Raw genomic sequence first — 12393 nt, 5'->3', positions numbered from 1 at the left:
CCTCTACAGTGATAGGGTGTGACTGAAAAAGCGAAGATCCCCCTGCATTAAAGGGGTTTCTCTGTAAGCGCTCTACCTTGGCCTGTAAATTCGCTGTTTAAACCCTGGAGGCTGCTAATTCTTGTTGTACTATCTGTAAGGCGGCCACCACATCCTCGAGGGTAGCCATACCTAAGCAGGGTGTTCGATCGGGAGGAGTTAAATCCGTGGGCCGATTATTCTGTCAGACTCCTTGACTCCTCAGGATCGGAACGATGCTCATTATGGTCCACCTCTCGATAGCTTCAAGTCTGAGGGCTATTATAGCGCAGATCAGTGAAGCGATCGAGTGAGGGAAGGAAAGGGAGGGAACAGCGGGGAAGGAGACCTGCAAAGACATAAAAGACAACTCTGTTAATGTTCTTTTGTCCCCACCACTCTCCGCCCCTGCCCCTGGTGTATGTGCGTGAGTGTTTGTACTAGGAGTAAACACCTGTAAAGAAAAAGAAGGAGATGTGTGGTTCCAAAGGTGTTAGTCACACTCTTCACCCCAAAAACCAGAGGCCAGCCAGCCAGCCTTCATCAGAGTCAAGAACATTCACATGTAGTCCTAAAATGGAGAATACAGGGTTAATTTCCAACGGATACTGTTTATACGTAATCCCCACTTCTCTGTGTGACCTACCCTGAGTAGTAACAGGTAGGGCGTCGCAGAGGTTGTATGAGATCGTCTCGTCTCATCCACAATCCCCAACTAGGAATATACAATCATAAAAACACAGTTTAGTTGTCTCTCCTCCTTGGAGACTTGATATTTCCACGCACTCTAGCAACCGCACATGTAACAAACAACAGATAGGCAATCTAGGATCACTACCGGTGATCCAAACGTGTTAAACTCACATGATCCGGCCGTGTTTTAAATGAACTAATAATATGCTCTGACACCGGTATTCCTACCACTCGCAAGAGCCGACATACGTGTGGCTCGCCAACGAGGAGGAACACCCAGTGCTTTTCCAGATAAGGTTTATACCCAAGAAACCATATTGTTCAAGCTGGCTCACAAGTTTGTTGTACACAAGTTCACTTCCTTGAACCTCAAGGATTCTCTCGTGCAACTTCTCAAATTTATGTTGGCCGTTTAGGAACGGAGTTGGTGCACTGCACCCTTACCCTATACCCACGAGTCTGCCATTGGAACGAATGACGAGTATCGTCTCACCGGTCTCCTCCGAGCTGCGCGTTACCTGCGCTTCTGCGCCAGAGGGCTCTGCTAGTTTTCACTGGAATCAGGAATGAGAACAAAAGGGGGCGAAATACGAGCGAGCTCCGTGCTCAGAGTAGCGCGACACCCGCGCTTCCACACCAGAGGGCTCCGCTAGTTTCCCCAAGGCCCGGGACCGACAACAGAGGAACCTGCAATACGAGCTCCGTGCTCAGAATAATCGACAAAGCCGCCAGGGCGGAAGCGCTCTAGTAAGCCTTCCGCGTCTGCGCGCGCATGTCTGACTGTCGCTAGCGCTCATGGGACTAGTAGTTCCCGAGCGTTTTCGTGAGCAGCGGGACATTTCTCTGTCGTTCTCGCCCTTAGCTGCACCGGGACAAGACAGGGCCACGCAACCTGACAGACAACCAGCAAGGTTATTGGGTCCAAATTCTTAAACACACATACTTTTTCAGTTACTTGACCAGCTGAACATATAGGAGCCCTGACGAAGTTCCCTCTGGCAAGAATCGGGAACGAAACGCGTTGGCTGGGTGCCAGTTTTAAAAGATGTACTAACCATCACACATGCAAGTATTACAATTTATACTATTCCAGGCCCCCAAAGCTTTAGGAATGGCGTGGGTGGCAGTTATTAGTCATTGTTAATGTGTATTCAATTAATAAACAATTGTTGTTGTGCTTATCCATAGTTAGGAAGACGACATGTCATAAGAGCCAGTGCTGACATTTAAGTACCAGTGCCGAGCACCAGAAACTACCAGCTCAAATTAGGCACTGTATAAAACTGCAAAAAAAAATAATAACCAGTTGACTTCCCATGCGCCCTAGTGTTGAGCCCCATTTTGGATGGTGGGGTAGTTTGCGCTTAACCATTCACATATATGACAACATTTTAGGAGAGCTAAGTGGGAGATCATTAAATTAAAACACAATACTCAGAGCTAATAACTGAGCTGCAGTTAATAATGATTATTAGTTGTGTACTGGCCATGTAGCAATCTATATTGTAAAATATAAGGAAACCTATGTGTTGGATCTGGCCCTTTCTGCAGGGTTATATTCAAACTTTTTGCCTTCCTCCGCCTATTTTTCTGACCTTCTTTTTGTTGGCTTTAGGACTCTGGGCACTTTACCACTGCTAATCAGTGCTAAACTGCATGTGCTCTCACCTCTAAAAAAGGCATGATTGCTTTAACACCTGTTTGGTGTATTTGATTTACTATAAGTCCCTTGTATAGTGGTATACCATATACCCAGGGCCTGTAAATTAAATGCTTGTAGTGGGCCTGCAGCACTGCTTGTGCCACCCCCTGAAGTAGCTTTTCAAACCTGTCTGAGGCCTGTCACTGCAGGGCCTGTGCGCAATTTACTACCACTACAACTTGGCATTTAAAACTACTTGCCACGCCTAAAACTTCCCTTTTATTACACATAAGTCAGCCCCAAGGTAGGCCTTATGTAGCTCTATGGGCAGGGTGTTGTGTAAGTAAGAGGTAGGACGTGCCTTTATGTGTGACATGTCCTGGTAGTTACAACCAGCCTATTTTGTTTTTCCCTGTTCCCTGTTGCGGGGCCTAATCCTCTCATAGGTTAGCACTAGGAATTACCTTATATACTTTAAGTGGTAATTCCTAATCCGAAAGGAGTGACATTGCCATGTTTGGTATATTTAGAATAGTGGTGATAAATCCTACTTACTGGTGTAGTTGGATATTACATTACTTTTTTAGAAATATCACTTTTAGCAAGTGGGCATTTCTGTGTGCTTATGACACTTTGTGCTGTGCTCCAATACACATCTGAGCAGGGTGACAGCTACACTTTATGCATACTTTCCAGACAGCCACCACACAGAAAGGGCTGGGTGTGACAGGGAATACATCTGCAGACAGATAGTCTTCATGGTCTGGGAGACGGAGAGGTGGTTCACACTTTACATTTGTATAGGCTGTGTCTTGAACTTCTACATAGGGCTGATTTACCCCCTACTGACGCCTGGAGCTAGGGCTGGGTTGAAGGGACTGTTGCACACTCCTATGGGTTCCTTGGAAGTCACCCCTTCATCAAAGACATTTTTTAGTATAAATACTGGGGCTCTGACCTCATGTTTTTAGACACTGCGTGAGACTTGTAAGCAGACGCTGCAGCAGTACATTCTGCACATTGCCAGAGGACTGCTGTGCTGCCAGGAGGAACCACCATTAGGACTACCTGCTTTGTTGTGCTGGCCAGCTGCCTGCTGGGCTGCTGGAGGGACTGCCACTTTGCAGAGGATCTTTATGTACTGGTCTGCTTGCCTGCTGCTCCCTGTGTGCCCCCAAAGTGTTCTCCAAGGCTTTTTGGCTTGCCCCCTGTTTTTCCTTGAAGTCCCTGGGCCATAAAGGACTTCCCGCCTCCCCTGAAGGGGCTGCAGGACCCTACATTATGTAGGTCTCGCTGAGGGCAGACTAAACACTGTCTAACCTGCATCAGGGGCTCTACGACAGTCCAGCACTCTGCTGTCGGACCTGCAACACTCCACAATGGTCCAGTGTTTCACTTTTGGACCTTCAAGTTCCTAACGACTACCATTATGATATATATCGTTTTTGCCTTGCTTTGTCCTTAATAACAAGAACTATGTAAGTAATTGCCTTGGATGCACAATATTTATGATTCATGTCGTTTTGGTATACTTTTGCATACAATGTAATATATATATATATATATTCACAGAAAAAAACATAGGTTTCAGGGGTGTTATAGTTAGCTGGCCATTTCACTCGTACAAAACCATAGAAATTCCTCCGTTATAGTTAGTTCTACTAACTATAACTCGCGCGCCCGCAATGCACTGCTGATGATGTCACATATTGCATCATTCATGACATGGTCAGTGACATCACTGATGACATCACTGATGACATCTCAAATGACATCACTGATGACATCACTGATGACATCATCCAGTGAATGTAGTTTAGTTTGAAATTTAAATATGTATTATATATATATATATATACCAATCTGTATTGAAGATTGATTGAGTGGATATATAACTGTCTGGATGGAGGATTTAGTAGCTGTCTGACTGTCTGCTTAAGTGAGGAATTAAAGGTGTCTCACTTAATACATGGATTAATAACTAAACTATGTGAATGTGTGCATCACTGTCTCTGTTGTATAACATGCTGCATCAGTTGGTCACTAACTACATGAGTGTGTATATTAGTTATTGATTAGTTGGGTGAGTATTTGTATGGGACACTGAGTTTGTGTGTGGTTGGATGGGGTGTGTGTAACTCTATGCATAGATGTGTGAATGGTTGATTGAATAGCTGTATAAGTTTTAAGAGCGCATGTGGAAACAGTTGTTTGGGTGACTGAGTGTATTTATTTGTGTGTTTGTGAGTGAATATATGTTTTAGTTGTACATCTTCAACAAAGTAAAAAAATAAAAGGCATTGTACGTGAGCTGGCGTATATAAATAAGTATGTGTAAGAGTCAGTGATTGTGAGAGTAACTATATGAAGGAGTGTATAATTGTCATAGTGATTTTTTAACATATTAACTATGAGTTACTATGTGTTTGAATAAATGAGGTGTTGGATAATTGTGTAAGTGAGTAAATGTAAGTGTGATTAATTTTTTTCATGAGTGAGTAGGATGACTGCATAACCGACTGAGATGACTGCTGATGTGTCAATGTCTATATATGTGTATAAGTGCATTTGATAGTGTTCTATTAATTAGTGACTGCATGTATAAATGATTCTGTTGTTGAATGGGTAGTTGTGTGTGTAGACTTAGGAATCAGTGAGTGGGTATGTAGTAACTGGTATTGGTGTGTCAATGGTTTCAAATATGGTACTCTGTATTTTACAGTGAGTGATGAAAGGTTATACTAGTGTATAATGAGGTGTATCTGATTGTCACGTGGATGATGTCATCAGTGATGTCATCAGTGATGTCACTAACCATGTCATGAATGATGCAATATGTGACATCATTAGCAGTGCATTGCGGGCACGCAAGATATAGTTGGCAGAACTAACTATAACGGAGGAATTTCTATGGTTTTGTACGAGTGAAATGGCCAGCTAACTATAACACCCCTGAAACCTAAGGTTTTTTCTGTGAATTTCTAAGGTTTTTTAAATGCTAATTTCTAACTATAATGTCTCTGAAGCCTATTGTTTTTTTCAGTGAACTTCAAAGCTTTTTTAAATGCTAATTTCTATCTATAACGTCTCTGAAACCTATGTTTTTTTTCAGTGAATTTCAAAGGTTTTTCAAATGCTAATTTTTAAGTGTGATAGTAGTTATACCTATTTTTTTGTACTGATTTTATACCGTTTTTAACTGTTCATTTATAAATATTTTATTCATTAAATAACATTATATATTTTTCTGGAAAATTGCACACAAAAAATTAAAAATAATTCAAACTGAAATACTGATAAATTTTTTTGTTTTCATTTTTTATTTTAATATATTTATATTATTTTCTTTAAAAAAATGTTTTTTCCAATTTTTTTTCGGAGTCGTGCACTCAAAGCGTACACATCACGGTGGGTGCGCGGATTCTAGCCGCTATTTTAGAAAAGTTGTGAAGGATCCGCGTACAGTGTGCGACGGCGGGGTGTTTTTCAGTTACATCATATACATTTAATATTACGTGATGTGCGCGATTGGTATGCGACCAGTCCGCGACTCCTGCTCCCGCGCATTCGCGACACATGCGCATTGCGGTACGAGATACTTGCGTGGTGGCGGGTCCCGCGTGATGTCATATACGTGCTGGGGCGCGCTGTGTGCGCAACTCCCGCAAAAAAATGTTAAGTTCCAAAATGATATGTATGTGTCTTTAATATACATATTAGGGCAAGAGATTATCTAAGATAGTCATAAAAATAACATATTTGTACTCATAATAAACTTATATTATTTTTAAATATATTTTCGCGAAGTCGGGTGCGTGCATCGTGAGTGCAGAGAACCAGGTCAGCAGAGGTGTTGTAGAGAGAAACCAGGTCAGCAGAGCCGTTGTAGAGCCAGAGACGCAGGCCAGCAGAGCTGCTCTAGAGCCTAAGAAGCAGGTCAGTAGAGCTGCTCTAGAACCAGAGACCCAGGTTAGCAAAGCTGCTCTAGAGCCAGAGACGCAGGTCAGCAGAGCTGCTCTAGAGGCCGAGAACCAGGTCATCAGAGCTGCTGTAGAGCCAGAGAAACCAGGTCAGCAGAGCTGCTTTAGAGGGAGAGAACCAGGTCAGCAGAACTGCTTTAGAGCCAGAGAACCAGGTCAGCAGAGCTGCTCTAGAACCAGAGAACCAGGTCAGCAGAGCTGCTTTAGAGCCATAGAACCAGGTCAGCAGAGCTGCTCTAGAGGCAGAGAACCAGGTCAGCAGAACTGCTTTAGAGCCAGAGAACCAGGTCAGCAGAGCTCTTTAGAGGGAGAGAATCAGCTCAGCAGAGCTGCTTTAGAGCCAGAGAACCAGGTCAACATAGCTGCTCTAGAGCCAGAGAACCAGGAAGCAGAGCTGCTTTAGAGCCACAGAACCAGGTCAGCAGAGCTGCTTTAGAGCCAGAGAACCAGGTCAGCAGAGCTGCTCTAGAGGCAGAGAACCAGGTCAGCCGAGCTGTTCTAGAGCCAGAGAACCAGGTCAGCAGAGCTGATTTAGAGGGAGAGCAACAGGTCAGTAGAGCTGCTTTAGAGCCAGAGAACCCGGTCAGCAGAGCTGCACTAGAGCCAGAGAACCAGGTCAGCAGAGCTGCTTTAGAGCCAGAGAACCAGGTCAGCAGAGCTGCTCTAGAGGCCGAGAACCAGGTCAGCAGAGCTGCTGTAGAGCCAGAGAAACCAGGTCAGCAGAGCTGCTTTAGAGCCAGACAAGCCAGGTCAGCAGAGCTGCTGTAGAGCCAGAGAAACCAAGTCAGTAGAGCTGCTTTAGAGCGAGAGAACCAGGTCAGCAGAGCTGCTTTAGATCCAAGGGACCAGGTCAGCAGAGCTGCTCTAGAGCCAGAGAACCAGGTCAGAAGAACTGCTTTAGAGCCATAGAACCGGGTCAGCAGAGCTGCTTTAGAGCCAGAGAACCAGGTCAGCAGAGCTGCTGTAGAGCCAGAGAAACCAGGTCAGTAGAGCTGCTTTAGAGCGAGGGAACCAGGTCAGCAGGTCTGCTTTAGAGCCAAGGGACCAGGTCAGCAGAGCTGCTCTAGAGCCAGAGAACCAGGTCAGCAGAACTGCTTTACAGCCATAGAACTGGGTCAGCAGAGCTGCTTTAGAGCTAGAGAACCAGGTCAGGAGAGCTGTTGTAGAGCCAGAGAACCAGGTCAGCAGAACTGCTCTGGAGCCTAAGAACTAGGTCAGCAGAGCTGCTGTAGAGCCAGAGAACCAGGTCAGCAGAGCTGCTGTAGAGCCAGAGAAACCAGGTCAGCAGAGCTGCTTTAGAGGGAGAGAACCAGGCTAGCAGAGCTGCTTTAGAGCCAGAGAACCAGGTCAGCAGAGCTGCTTTAGAGCCAGAGAACCAGGTCAGCAGAGCTGCTCTAGAGCCAGAGAACCAAGTCAGCAGAGCTGCTTTAGAGCCATAGAACCAGGTCAGCAGAGCTGCTCTAGAGCCAGAGAACCAGGTCAGCAGAGCCGCTGTAGAGCCAGAGAAACCAGGTCAGTAGAGCTGCTTTAGAGGGAGAGAACCAGGTCTGCAGAGCTGCTCGAGAGGGAAAGAACTGGGTCAGCAGAGCTGCTTTAGAGCCAGAGAACCAGGTCAGCAGAGCTGTTGTAGAGCCAGAGAACCAGATCAGCAGAGCTGCTCTGTAGCCTAAGAACTAGGTCAGCGGAGCTGCTTTAGAGGGAGAGAACAAGGTCATCAGAGCTGCTTTAGAGCCAGAGAACCAGGACAGCAAAGCTGCTCTAGCTGACACTGACTGACTGACTGACACTGACAGATTGACACTGACTGACACTGATTGACTGACACTGACACTGACTGAGACTGACACTGACTGACACTGATTGACTGACACTGACTGACTGACAATGACTGACACTGATTGACCGACACTGACTGACTGACACTGACCGACACTGATTGACCGACACTGACTGACTGACACTGACTGACACTGACACTGATTGACTGACACTGACTGACTGACACTGACTGACACTGACTGACTGACTGACACTAACTGGCACTGACTGACTACTCTCTACTACTCTACTACTCACTCTCTACTACTCTCTCTCTACTGCTCACTCTCTACTACTCACTCTCTACTACTCTCTACTACTCACTCTCTACTAGTCTCTACTACTCACTCTCTACTACTCTCTACTATTCACTCTCTACTACTCACTCTCTGCTACGCTCTACTACTCTCTACTACTCTCTCTCTACTACTCACTCTCTACTACTCACTCGCTACTACTCTCTACTACTCACTCTCTACTACTCACTCTCTACTACTCTCTACTACTCACTACTGTTCTCTATTACTCTCTACTACTCACTCTCTACTACTCACTCTCAAATACTCTCTACTACTCACTCTACTACTCTCTACCACTCACTCTCTATTACTCTACTACTCACTCTCTACTACTCTCTCTCTACTACTCACTTTCTACTACTCACTCTACTACTCTCTACTACTCACTCTCTACTAATCACTCTCTACTACTCTCTACTATTCAGTCTCTACTACTCACTCTCTACTACTCTCTACTACTCACTCTACTACTCTCTACTACTCTCTACCACTCACTCTCTATTACTCTACTAATCACTCTCTACTACTCTCTACTACTCTCTCTCTACTACTCACTTTCTACTACTCACTCTACTACTCTCTACTACTCACTCTCTACTACTCGCTACTACTCTCTACTACTCTCTCTCTACTACTCACTCTCTACTACTCACTCGCTACTACTCTCTACTACTCACTCTCTACTACTCACTCTCTACTACTCTCTACTACTCACTACCATTCTCTACTATTACTCTCTACTACTCACTCTCTACTACTCACTCTCTACTACTCACTCTCAAATACTCTCTACTACTCACTCTACTACTCTCTACTACTCTCTACCACTCACTCTCTATTACTCTACTACTCACTCTACTACTCTCTACTACTCTCTCTCTACTACTCACTTTCTACTACTCACTCTACTACTCTCTACTACTCACTCTCTACTACTCACTCTCTACTACTCTCTACTACTCACTCTCTACTACTCGCTCTCTACAACTCTCTATTCCTCACTCTCCACTACTCACTCTCTACTACTCGCTCTCAACCACTCTCTACTACTCTCTCTATTACTCACTTTCTACTACTCTACTACTCTCTACTACTCACTCTCTACTACTCACACCCTACTACTCTCTACTACTCTCTCTCTCTACTACTCACTCTCTACTACTCACTCTCTACTACTCTCTACTACTCACTCTCTACTAGTCTCTACTAATCACTCTCTACTACTGTCTACTACTCACTCTCTACTATTCACTCTCTACTACTCTCTACTACTCGATCTCTACTACTCTCTACTTCTCACTCTACTACTCTCTCTACTACTCACTCTCTACTACTCTCTACTACTCACTATCTACTACACACTCTCTACTACTTGCTCTCTACTACTCGCTCTCTACTACTCTCTACTACTCACTCTACTACTCACTAATACTCACTCTACTACTCACTCTCTACTACTCCACTACTCTCTACTACTCACTCTCTACTACTCACACCCTACTACTCTCTACTACTCTCTCTCTCTACTACTCACTCTCTACTACTCACTCTCTACTACTCACTCTCTACTAGTCTCTACTAATCACTCTCTACTACTGTCTACTACTCACTCTCTACTATTCACTCTCTACTACTCTCTACTACTCGCTCTCTACTACTCTCTACTTCTCACTCTCCACTACTCGCTCTCAACTACTCTCTACTACTCACTCTATCACTCACTCTCTACTACTCTACTACTCTCTACTACTCTCTCTACTTCTCACTCTACTACTCTCTCTAGTACTCACTCTCTACTACTCACTATCTACTACACACTCTCTACTACTTGCTCTCTACTACTCGCTCTCTACTACTCACTCTACTACTCTGTAATACTCACTCTACTACTCAATCTCTACTACTCTCTACTACTCACTCTCTACTACTCCACTACTCTCTACTACTCACTCTCTACTACTCTCTCTCTACTACTCCCTCTCTACTACTCACTCTCTACTACTCTACTACTCACTCTCTACTACTCTCTCTACTACTATTCTCTACTAATCTCTACTACTCACTCTACTACTCACTCTACTACTCATTCTCTACTACTCCCACTCTACTACTCTCTACTACTCAGTCTCTACTACTCTCTCTCTACTACTCTCTACTACTCACTCTACTACTCACTCTCTACTACTCTCTCTCTGCTACTCACTCTCTACTACTCACTCTCTACTATTCACTCTCTACTACTCTCTACTATTCATTCTCTACTACTCTCTACTACTCACTCTACTACTCACTCTCTACTACTCACTCTCTTCTACTCACTCTACTACTCTGTACTACTCACTCTCTACTGTCTATTACTCACTCTCCACTCTCTACCTCTCTACCTCACTCTACCTCTCTCTCTATTACTCTCTACCTCTACCTCTCTACGTCTACCTCTCTACCTCTACACCTCTACCTCTCTCTACTTCTCTCTACATGCACACATATGCAAATATATATGTATGTGTGTGTATATATACATATATATATATACATATATAAACATATATACAATCTGCATATCTATATAAATACAAATATAAATGCATGCATACATATACATATACATATATGAATACATATGCATGTTATGTACATGAAAGTTTGAAAAACACTAATACAAGCAAAGCTAAAAATCTACCTAATTACAAACAGAATTGCTTTAACTTAAACGAGGGCGAGACCTATTGCATTTTCAATGCTTGTTTACTTGGTTCCATCAAGAAGGCATTCAGATGTATCACACATTTGCCATGAATTCTGAATGGTAGCACTCTAGTTGCTCATTAGATCACTGTAATAAAGCTACTGATCACCAGGGAAGCCTGCTGCTGGTATTCAAAGTTCATGTTTCAGTCTGCATGTCAGAATTTTTTAATGAAATAGAAGAGGATTTGAGAAGTCAAAATGTGCCCTAATTTTTCTTTCTGCAGCATTAATCATAATTTCTATGGCAAAAGGTACCCCCTCATTTTGTTCCTTTTTAAATTAAATGTTTTAAGAGTTACCACTTTATTCCAATCAAGATGGTGTGCCATACTTTTGTCATAAGTAGGACTGTTAGCGCTCTAGTTGTTCTTTAGAACACTCTGGGAAGCTGCAGTAGAACACAAAGGAATCAACTGACAGTCTCTGCCCTTGTTGGATGTACATGTTTCTCAGTCATGTGAGACTTTATTCTCACATGACTGAGAAAGATAATGTGAATTTACAGAAAATATGCTCTCAGGTTAGCTTATAGATCACTTTCCAAACCTCTGTGGGAAAAGCATGAGAAAATATTTTTCTCTCAAACATGATTCATGATATCCCAGCAGAAGGCTTTTTCACATGGTAAAATCACCTTAGAACACACCAGAATTTCTAAAATGAGTATGATACCATCAACAAATGATTTATAATGTAACTAAAGTCTTAAAACCTTCTATTAACTGCCATGCTTTTTAATGAGGTGCTATCATGTATATTGGTCCCAAGATGGCTGCCAACACTTTTTGGATGAAGTGCTGACAGCCAATCAGATCTCACGATGAGATGTGTGGTTAGGCTCCGCCCAGATATATATGTGATTATGATTTTGATTTTCTCAGGAACTACTGAACAGATTGACACCATTTAAGCAAAAGGCACGAGTCTGAACTGAGGACTACCTCTTTGCCAAATTTGGTGTAATTCCGTTCAGCAGTTCGGGCTGTAGCTGCGGCTAAAGGTCCTATGGGAAATTGCATGGGGAAAACACATTTTGGGACCCCCCTTTTTTCTCGGCCCCCGCTACACGAATCATCCCGAGACTTTCAGGATAGGAGCGGACCGGAGCTGGCCAAAAGTTTTAAAAATTTCATGAAGATTCATCAATCGGCGCCAAAGTTTTTGGGAATAGAATGTTGCGAATTTCCTATGG

Source organism: Triturus cristatus, chromosome 10 (assembly GCF_964204655.1).
Source record: "Triturus cristatus chromosome 10, aTriCri1.1, whole genome shotgun sequence".
Taxonomy (NCBI): Eukaryota; Metazoa; Chordata; class Amphibia; order Caudata; family Salamandridae; genus Triturus; species Triturus cristatus.
Note: the sequence above shows the minus strand (reverse complement) of the source record.